Here is an 11,580-nt window from a genome sequence, read left to right as displayed (position 1 = left end):
AGACGTGACAGCACATTGCCGACTTTTACCAGGAAGGTACGATTGGACAAGTAGCTTTTCATTAGGTTTAGCATATTACTATGAATGCCCATTTCTGACAAATCTCTCAAGATCCCGTAGCGCCAGGTTGTATCGTACGCCTTCTCCATATCGAGGAATATCAATAAGAAAAACTGTTTGTGTACAAATGCATCACGGATATTTCCTTCAATACGTACAAGATGGTCGGTTGTGGAGCACCCTTCTCGGAAGCCGCACTGATAGGGATCAAGCATTTTGCTCAGTTCAAGGAAATGGATGAGTCGCCGATTTATCATTTTTTCAAATACCTTACAAATGCAACTTGTGAGGGCTATCGGGCGGTAACTTGCTACTGAGGAAGGGTCTTTGCCTTGTTTCAAAACAGGGACCACAATGGCTTCTTTCCATGCGGTTGGAGGGTACCCTTCATCCCAGATAGTGTTGAAAAGTGTAAGTAATGTAACTTGCGTATCATTGCGTAAGTTTTTGAGCATTTCATAGATGATTCTTTCAGATCCCGGTGCAGAGCTCTTGCATGGGCTCAAGGCAGCTCTCAACTCTGCAATACTAAAAGGACGGTTGAACGGTTCATTCTGCCGACACTTTCTTGCGAGTGGCTTACATTCTTCTATTTGTTTATATTTGAGAAAGGCTTTTGAATAATTATTGGAACTTGACACCCTCTCAAAGTGCTCCCCAAGTGAGTCTGCCTGGTCAAGCAGGGTATCGCCCTGTGTGTTTACCAGAGGGAGTGAATATGTTTGCCGCCCTCTAATCCTATTAAGCCTGTTCCAGGCTTTGGCCTCATCTCTAAACGAGTTAATACTCTGGCCTGTCGGCGGGTTCGCCTGCCTTGGGACTTTACTTCTTTAAAGTTGATAAGATTCTCTGCAGTGGGAGAAGCGCGTAGCAACCCCCACGCCTTGCTCTCATTGTTATGGGCGGTCCTACATTCGCTGTTCCACCACGCTACACGTCGTTTGCATGCCAAACCGCTTACTTCGGATATGCATTTTGATGCGGCATCTATTATGAATGCTGTAAGATACTCCCAGCAGCATCAATTTCTAAAGAAGACATGTCAGCCCATGAGATGCTAGTGAGAGTTCGAAATTTCTCCCGGTCGGCTGTATCTATCTTCCACCTAGAAGCCTGTGGAGGAGATTCATTTTCTTTAGATGTTCTTAGTAGTACGGGGAAGTCGTCGCTGCTGTAAGGGTTGTTGGTAACTTCCCATTCAAGTTCAGGCAGTATAGACGGGGAAACTATCGGAAGATCTATTGAAAAAAAGGTTCTGTTTGCAAGAGAGTAATATGTGGGTTCCTTTTTATTCGGCAGGCACGCACCAGAAGAAGAAAGGAAATGTACCTGCTCGCTGGCCTACTTAAACCCATGCCAACTCAGACTCACTTCGACCATCTCTGACTCATTACTCCATAGACACACCGACTCGCTATATGAAGAGCTGGCCTGAGTTTGAGTAAATCACTCATGAGTGAATTCCCCGACTTATGACACAACGTGACACCACAAGCACCGCGAGCTCCGGTACCACTCGGTCTATGACACTGTAATTGATATTGGTATGCAGAAAGCTAGAGTATAGGACAAAATTGCACATTCGCCTGTGCTTACTGTCGTGACCGTCTGCGACCGCCTTCGCTGTGCCGTGAAAAAAACCAGAATTCGCATTCCTTAATGCATCTTTCAATCATTAACAAATCTATATTTTTATTTTACTCGTACGACAAATCCGCTACGCAATGTGGGCACTGCTGATCGACACGTAGGCTCGCCGACTATATGTCAAGTACATTGTGTCGCGCGACTGCCTAATGTGGTTTCGAGCTCTAAAACCGAACAGTCCTTGAACCTGATGTAACACAAAGAACTGCCCGCTTTGAATTCCACTTTTCGCAGGGAGTAACGTTAAGTTTACTTCAGTTTATTGACATAGAGCTGATAATTAAAAAAAGGAAAGCGTAACACCGAAGTTGCCCCATAAGTGCGCTTCAAGTCGTGAAAACAACTTCATCTACTTCAACCCAGCGCGTTTGTACCGATTACGGTACCCAGCTGGTCGGCTGAGATTCTTGCTTCTTCGGGAGCCCGAGCGACATCCGCGTTAGCATCTGTGCGGCTTCGTTCGCTAGCTTCTTTATTCTTTGGAGCGGCCATGATACCTGTGAAAAAAAAAACATACCTACATGAATTCCAAGAATTGTGTCCTGTTGTATAAAGCTAGCGCGAAATGGGGGGATCTTGAAGTGAAAATAGAAATTACAAATTTTTACCGGTGATTACTTACTATAGTGATATAGTGGAATACCAAGGGTTGAAAACCTACGCTCTTTCTCACTCTCTCAAACAAACCTGATATCCCGTGGTCGCAATAACCTTTGTTCCAGCCAAGAAATTGTTTTGATTACTCAAGTGTCTTCAAGAATAGTAAAGTTAAAGATACTCTTCTGGAAATTTGTTCCATATTGTTACGTTCACGGATCTCTTTCAGTTTCAGTTCATTATTCCTAAAACACCATGAATGGGTGAGAGCCAATATACAGACGAGGGTCCCAAAGTCAAAGACTCCAACGGGATCCTCAGTTAATAATAACAATGGAGAGATGCATTAAAGGTGAGCAAGCTAAGTAGAAGAAATAAAGAGAATCGCGAAAAATAGAACATAGAAAAATTAAATTAACGAAAACCAATTGCCTGTACACAAGCCTATAGTGCATAAAAAACTGTCAATACATACAAATGGCAAATGTAGTGTAATGAATGACGTAAACTTAGTTATGCCTATAAAAATCTTAAGGGCAGGACTAAATGCATAAAAGGGTGAAGATATAATGGTGTTCGCTAAACCATTCCACAGTCTTGTAGCAGCGAATGTTGATGTCATTTTTCCATTGCTAGAATGAACCATAGGCAGTAGAAAATTGGAGTTACGTGCAAACCAGGTATTGTTATTATTATTGATGAAGTACCTGGAATCTATGAATTGGTAGGAAAGCTATATAGTATGTAATTTATAAACCATAATTATTAGACAATAGTTGAACACGTTCGTTGCAGCAAGGATGTTACGACAGTAATAGAGAAGACTCATGAAACACCCGCTATTATTGATATGAAAGTGATATGTGCTTCCCAAGGAAACAAGGCCGTAATTAATGTGACTGTTAATTAAAGCGAAATATAATGCCAATAATCCGTCTTTGGAGAAATATGCTCTTGATATGATGAATGCTCTAATACCGAAGGTACCTAATCAATTTCATTAAAACTTCTTTCTGGGCGAGTTCGTGCATACTTCATTTAAAAACTATAACAGTGCTAACACATGCATCCTCAAAGGAACAATGACGAGACACAAGCGCTTGTGTCTCGTCCTTGTTCCTTTGTGGATGCCTGTGTTAGCGCTGTTATAATTTTCAAACCTAATGAATACCTAATGAAGTCAATGCGTTGAGAAAAGTTTAGGTTAGAATCTAATTTGATGCCCAAAATGATACACAGTCGGAGAGGGGATTGTGAGGACCATCTAGAATTATCTCAGGCAAGCGAGGTAGTATTCTTTGGCTAGATCGGAAAATCATGAATTGAGTTTTTTTAAGGATTGATAACTAAATGATTGGAGGAACAGCATGCAACAATATGGTCAAGCTCATTGTTTAGTTTAAGGATTAAGGTTGGTAAAGAATTGTCACGCAACGATATAGTAGTATCGTGTGCTTATAGTACACAATGTGCCGATTTAAGACACGGGGGTAAATCATTAATATAAATGGAGAATAGTAAGGGACCTAGCATGGAGCCTTGTGGTACACCTTGGCTAATAACTTGAGTATCAGAATAAGCACCTCCAAAAATATCTGTTCTCTATCATGCAGGGAACTTTTTAGGAGCTTTAGTACTGGACCGGCGAAAAAAGTACGTTACTATTAATCGTATCAATACTTTTGGTGAAGTCGAAAAATGCCGAACCAACGAAGCTACCCGTATGAATAGAGTGACGAATCTAGTCGGTTAGGTATATCAAAGCTAAGTTATTCGAACTGCCATCGCGAAAACGAAATTGACAAGATTGCAATAAATTTTTTTAAGTAAATATGAAGGCGCTTAAAAAATAACTTCTCAAAAACTTTACTAATCGACGAGAGAAGAGAAATAGGACGACAGTTAAACACCTCCATTTTGTCACCTTTCTTATGTACCGGAATAACCTTAGCCCTTTCAAGCAAAGTGGGACAAATACCGCATATAAAAATATTAATAATCATAATACAAAGTGTATCAGAAATAAGTGGTGCAAGACGTTTTAGATGAAATAGAGAAATGTTATCCAAGGCAAGGCTAGTATTCTTTAGAGCTAATACCATGGTACATACCTCATCTGCAGTTACGGGAAAGACAAAAAAAGTATGATAGCAGCGAAAATGGGATAAGTAGTAGTCATATGACGACTGCTGTATATGTGATAGAAGCAGTGACTGAAACTATTAGCTTTGCTAGAAGAATCAGTACGAGTTTTAGTGTTGTAATTTATTTTATCAGCCGTATTACTAGACTTAGGTAAATTCATGAGCGCATTAGGAAGTTGTGATTGTTTTTTGGGATTGTTCTTGCTTTTAGCGATTTTCGTAATACTGTCGTTTAGACTTCTTTAGCAAGCTATTCCGAATGTTACAATAATTTTATAGCGTGCCGCTAAGCGTACATCAAAATGTTTCTGTCTAGTCTTCTTGTATATCTTTTTCTTTTTTCGCATACTAGTCAGCAAACCTGTCGTTACCCAGGGGTTACCGAGCAACTTAACATGTTTCCTGCATCTGACGGTACATGTGTTTGCACGAACGGCTTCAAGAAAGATGGAACAAGAATTTTCAAGAATGTGACCGGGATCATCCAGGGCGTTAATTACAGGCCAGTCAGTATTAGTTATACTTTTAACAAAACTACCTCTATCAAAATTGGAGGAAAAATAGCAAGGCTCGGCCTGAGGCGTCTCGGCTTGATAGGAGACTAATACTGGAAGATGGTCTGTGGTCTGAGTATCTATGACACCAGACTTTGAAAATGGCACGATATTAGTTAGAGCTTGGTCAAGAAGCGTGTTGGTACCATGAGTAGAACACCTAGTAGGAGAGATAATGATTCCCGTCGGAAACCAGCAAAACAGTCTGTATAAGCTGTTGCACTCCCGTTTCGGACGTCAGGTAAGTTGGTGTTAATATCACCGACAATTAGGTCTTGCTTACTTTTAACAGAAAATTTTTCAGAAGCATGGAGACTTCACGAGGAAAGTCTGAGATAAATGAAGAAGGGGAGCGGTATACACAACTAAGAATAAAATTGTTATGATTATGAGAGTTCAGCTGTTAGCAGTCTCGATCCATACCGATTCACCGTGATTGACATTTAAAAAAATCAAGCCTACGCTTACATTTATTATCACGAGAAACAAATACAACGGAACTACCATATCGATCTGAAATACGATGGCAGTATGCTCCTTGGTATGGGCAAAAGCCGCATAAATTGCTATGTGCATTATGAAGCCATGTTTCTGAAACACAAATAAGTGAAAACAAGTGGCTAAGTGAGTCAGTGAATGCTGTAATGGTATCATGGTTTGTTCCGCAAACTTCTCGCATTGATATGACGTATAGGGATATTAGAAGGTGTAAGCAATGGTTTGACTTAGGCTGGTGATAGAAAAGACATAATGAAAAGTATTTGGGGACGAGCGTGCAATGAGGCCGCAGGACAGAAAATATAGCAATAAGCTGCGCCTGCGCGAAGATGCGAAAACCATCCTCCAAGTTTATTCGGAAGACCCTGCTATCGGTTGATTTACAGGCTTTAATCTGGCTGATTTCAGTCCATAATAACTCCCTTCTGTTCTATTTTTTTTTAGTTGAAGAGCCTTGATTTAATATGGGTTTTTGTCCACTGTGAGGAGTTTGTTAATGTAAATGGGACTATCTGTACTACCAGAGAAAGCAAATCTGGGAGCATCGCAGACGAGGTTTGCAACCCTTGCGAAGAAATTCAATCTTGTCACAGAAAGAAAACGAACAGTAATGTTCCTGTCCGACATCTTGCTGACTACACGATGGACTATGTCAGTGTCTCCAGAAGAAATTGGGCACTCGACTGCATCAGCAATCTTGTTCAAGATCGCAGAGCACTCCTTTCATTGTAGTGATGGGATGCCTTTAATTTCGATATTATTCATTCTGCTGTACTTTTCCATGTCAACAATTCGCTTTGTTAATGCTTGATTCTGAGACGTTAACGCTCTGTTAGTTGTTACCAGTTCAGTAAATGTCGCTTTGACATTTACTTAACTGAACTAAACTGACGTTTGTCATACTGAACTTTACTGAACTTTGACATTTGTCATACTGTTCGCTCATGAAACGCACGCTTTCATCTAGAGAAGCAAGGTTGCCAATTCCCAAATCAATAACCCTCTTCCCAATCTTGGCAGCCAGACTGTAGACAACTGAATCAAGCATATTGTTAGGCAGTGATTCGAGATGCTCAATTTTTTTAGCGAGTTCAGTGTTGGTGGGCATCGCAGAACACAAACCAAAAACGAGAGACACACTTGTATCTTTGAGGACTTTGATGCAATAGAAAGAGAGTGGAGATATAAAAAACAGTAACTCCGAAATCATTTAATAATGCACAAAGATTTGTAATTTCGGAAAACTTCGGAAAAATAAAAAGTATTGTTATGAAAAAAATGTACACGCTCTACGTTTATATTATCGAGGCAAGCGAAAAAGAAAACTTCTGCGAAGTGCGTCTTCCTTTTCAATTTAATCAGTCGTCGTACTCCGTAGCATGAACTTCAGTTTGATGCTATTAAACGCTGCTTCGTTATTCAGGGACCCCTCTTTGAAGCAGGTATCAATTCAACTTCTTTTATAACACCTAAGTGTAAATGCTTAGCTTCAAACACCGTGTGCAGACCCCATTACGTAACTCTTCACATTATCATAACACTACAGTCCACCCACAGTACCCAATGCCCTGAAATGTTTAAATCACAAGCAATATTCTATTTTAAAAGAAACAACACGGTGCCCTTTCACTTTGTGAACCAGGATGACCAGCGAACCAGTGTATGTGAGACCTATAATGGATAATGCACATCCACCGCGGGGCGGCATGTATTGCACTATCTACGAAATCAGCCCACGCATGGGGAGCGCTTAGGGCTGCTTCACCTCCACCGCGGGTCGGCCCGGTATTGCAGAACATTCGGTATCGACCCACCTATGAGAGTGCTTAACGGCTGCTTCACCTCCACCGCGGGTTCGCCCTGTATAGCACTATCTTCAGGATCGACCCACCTATGAGAGTGCTTAATGGCTGCTTCACCTCCACCGCGGGTTCACCCTGTATAGCACAACATTCGGGATCGACCCCACGCATGGGGAGTGCTTAACGGCTGCTTCACGTCCACCGCGGGTCGGCATGCTATTGCACTACCTTCGGGATCGGGCCACGTATCGAAAATTCGTAGTCTACGCGCGGACGTGACCCGTCAAATCGTAGCCGTAAACAGCTTCGCTGTACAAGGCTTTTCACGAAAGAGGCCAATAAATGTTACGTTCTTTAGCCTTTCGATTACCGTGATGTATCACCTAGCGCAAACTTCCACGACGTAACATAGTTATTGCTCAAAACGCACCAAACCATACTACGAAATGAGGTGGCAGGAAATAGCTCGATCCTCTCCGGTTACTTCTAATACGGTTTCATCGATTTTACATCGTACTCAGTATGAACCAACAAGCCCAAGAGCAAGTACAGCGATATGTGTATTTGTTGATTTGTATTGCCGCTGATTGATTTTTGCGTGTCCTAGTTTCTAGATATCTATGCAGAAGTCAATGTTACCCTCTAGTTCAAATTTTAAACTTTATGCACGTTGATGCTGTTGTAGACTTTAGTTTCAGCAACACTAATCGTCTCTTCACATTATTTTGGCTACGTTGTGTATTTCTACGCATTACTCAACTTTTCACTTAGTTCGTCTCTTATTGTACATTTTCTGCCTATTGTGTATACTATAAAGTTGTAATTTTTTTGTGTGCGTACGTTATGTGAGAAAATGTATATGTGAGGTCACGCTTCTCTGACATTGGTGTTAAGTTTTCTCACTTACCATAGGCAAACAAAGCGAATATCAGAACAAGAACTCCGATGCGTCGAGCCATAATGACGGTCAAAAGCAAGGTGATCGACTCTGGTGGTACTTTATGATGACTACCACAGAAACCTGGAGAAGAGCAGGACAAAATAATAATTTGGAATCCGCGATACCTATATATTTTATGATGAGCTCGGACTATTTCCTAGATGCTCTCTAATTTAATACTTATATTGCAACGCAATGCGCCAGATAAAGGAGCACATATTCACGACGACTTCAGTGGGTAGACTCTGATACGTGCAGCTTTGCTCTATTCCTTGATCATTCACAATAATTTTTCTGGAACAAATTGCTGCAACAATACATTTTTCAGCCACATCTTAGGTGTCATTACGTGTAGATTGTCAGAACCGACTTGCTTCACATTTCCAACGAGTAATTGCCGTCTGTTGTACATATTTCCCTAAGAAGTACACAGAGTGTAACAGTAGACCGAAGGCAACGTTTAAGCGTACATTGAAGATACAATGTTCTCAAAAGCAACCCTCATCACCTACAGCTTAACTTATGGGCCTTAATTCTTTACTATTATTTTTGATGCCTAGTTACACAATTTCAACACATGTTCACCGCTGTTCCTTGTGGGTGTAAATGTCAATGGTTTCTTATGTTATTAATAATGCTTTGTTTCAGATAACTGCACTGTACAAATTTAAAGGTAGCAGAAATAGGCTATGGCTGCTTCTTCAGTAGTTTTAGATGCTAACGATGTTGTCACTCCAAGATGAAAGAAAACATTTTACTGCGTAGAAAAAATTAGAATACAACCCAGCAAGGAACAAATTTTTTTCATATCATCATTCACGAATAATTCAAATTGAGTGCACATATAACAACAAATAAAAGCAGAGTTTCATCGCTTTGCGAATCTCAATGGAGGCATTTTAGAAGTCGTTATTTAAATATGAGCTATTTTGTTAACAACAGCAGAATGGTACTTCCAATATTACGCGCGTTGGTTTTGACGCATTTCTGTAAAGTGATTGAACTACGTGAATGACAAGTTGATGGTCGGACAGGTTGGTTCGTTCTTTCAAGAAAGTATTTCCCAATTAGATCGGAGCCAGCCCTAAAATTTGCACCTTTATTTTAAATTACAAAAATCACACCAATAAACTTTCTTAACGTTCTTAATGTTGGATTGCACATTCGTTAGGACACTGTATCTGTAAAAATGGATACCTTTTTAATAGCGATATGAAAAAACATTCGTTTATGGTAATTTAAAAAAAAATGATTTATAAATTTGAGGAACCAAGCTGCGGCTAACAACAACCCTGTATTCGGTCTCATTCGCTATATTTAAACGCAATGGCCTGTCTACATTGGTTAAAAATTCTAAGGAAAGCAAAAACACCTAATTTCCTGTTGGATTCCTAAAGAAAAGCTCTCTTACCTAGACTTCGCGAGGATCCGCTTTGTGGAAACACGTTATCCATGGCGGTCTCTTATATTACCGTTTTCCAGACGGTTAAAGGCAACTGCGTACAAGAACACCTGTGCAGAATATTCTCGATTGCGGGCGGAAATAGGTCATCGTATGTTATGAGGTCATTTAGCTGGGAAAGCATCCTCAATTTATTCAAGCTGCTTAGAACGGTAATGTTGACGACCTCTCATAACGGATGGAATTGTTCATTTTTTATAGGGTTGTTTGCATCGGGCATTCGCGATGTGATGTGACATCGCAGTCATGCCATCCTAAAAAGCCTATACGTTGGTGGTTATACTGTCCCAACGGAAATGGTTTTAAACGACCAATGTTGGAACTACAGGCATTATGACATGGTGAAATAGCGAAAGAACGATTGGAGTTCATTCAGGTAATTTTTTTTAGCTTTTAGGGAGATAATGGTTAGCCTATCCCCAGCAGCTGCATTGGATAAACATCTAGGATAAGAATTCATTCATTTTTGAGACTTTATCCATAGCAACAAGTTTAATGTGAATAAACGATAGTGTCATGTTGTCGTGACCGTTTATAGTAAGTGACTTCAAGACGCATGACCTAAGTCGCGAACTTTTTATCTCCAGAAATACAACACTCGGAACACGACTATAGCGGAGACCACAGTCGTCATCGAAATCTGATCGCTCAAGAAGTCGTCTATTTACACATTACTCATCAGACATGGTAGAGTAAGGGCTAGTGCTGGTGCTCGTTCGAGAATGTAAGTGACTGTTCACTTTAAGCATGCAATCGTATTAGGCAAGGTTCTTTTCCTATATAACCGGAGACTTCATTAAGGAAAGTTCACAGATATGTAGGTGCGTTTCTGCGCCGATCCATGCCTTTGTAGCGGTGGTTATCGGGTGAGAAATGGTCATTGGAAGAAAAAGAGAAATAAGGAAATTCTGCGAACTGTGTACTATACTGGCGGACACTTTCTCTGGCTATGGATGGAAAGCTACGGGCGCGTGGCTGTTGCACGTGTGTTAAGGCCCCAAGCGGTGCAACAGCGTTCACAGTGCCTTTGGTTGCTCGGAACAGTCGCTGAATCGACGCATCTTCCACGTTCGACGGTTTCGCGTTTGCCCAGAAGCGGAAAGAAAAACCGCAAATGAAGTAAAGCTTTACACTCAGTGGTGTGTTCGGCCTTATTTAACTGCTGCTAATAAGGTGTTTATGTTTTCTCTTCGCCAGCTTACAAGAACGTGGATTAAAACGCGGGACTCCTTTCAGAGCCGCTCTTTCCCTCCGTAGCCTTACCTTCATGGTCACAGAAATTTCTCCGCGAGTATAATCCGCAAGCAATTGTTGGCTCGGCGGTGATTTCGCTTTTGCTTAGTTGTGCTAACTTCCTTTTTCAAGCTTATGCGCGCTTACCCATGGCTTTGCCGTTGGCGAAGTATGCTAAGGCTTTAATAGACAACTCTCAGATTTTTTCACCACATCCAGCCTCCTCAATGCTAACGTACCCATGGAGCAAGAACCCTGGGCACGAGCGCGCCTTGACGGTCGAAAGGGAACACCAGCTGCCGCAGTAACACGTGACGTGTGGCGTGAGGGGGGAGTGCACCTAAAGTGATTCGTCCCAATGCGATGTCATCGTCGCTGCCGCTCTCGCAAGCCTGTGTTAGGCGCGCGTTCCTTGTCCACGCAAGTTTGCGTTTTGACTGCGCTTTGGTAAGGCCCAATGAAAACGCGCTTGCTTACCCTCGGGTTGTTCACAGCTCGAAGGATCTTCAGCAGCTTTTAGTTTAACATTGGAGCGCCCCAAAATCTCAAGCTGGCTGGCACCAAAATTTAAAGTTGGCCCAACCCCTAATTTAAGTTGACCCACCCCACATTACAAGCTGGTCCATCCACAATTTTCAAGTTG

The 11,580-nt window shown here is 41.4% G+C and overlaps 1 long non-coding RNA gene across 1 annotated transcript; it reads right to left on the bottom strand.

The window, feature by feature from the left end:
- Positions 1 to 1,945: 1,945 nt before the first annotated feature.
- LOC129382386 (uncharacterized) lies at positions 1,946 to 9,734 on the bottom strand. Its single transcript, XR_008610452.2, has 3 exons — positions 9,654 to 9,734; positions 8,210 to 8,323; positions 1,946 to 2,204 (listed from the first exon to the last, which is right to left on the bottom strand). It is a non-coding gene; the product is annotated as an uncharacterized lncRNA (long non-coding RNA).
- Positions 9,735 to 11,580: the final 1,846 nt, after the last annotated feature.

Source organism: Dermacentor andersoni, chromosome 6 (assembly GCF_023375885.2).
Source record: "Dermacentor andersoni chromosome 6, qqDerAnde1_hic_scaffold, whole genome shotgun sequence".
In the NCBI taxonomy this organism is placed as follows: Eukaryota; Metazoa; Arthropoda; class Arachnida; order Ixodida; family Ixodidae; genus Dermacentor; species Dermacentor andersoni.
Note: the sequence above shows the minus strand (reverse complement) of the source record. Positions and strands in the feature narration are given on the sequence as shown.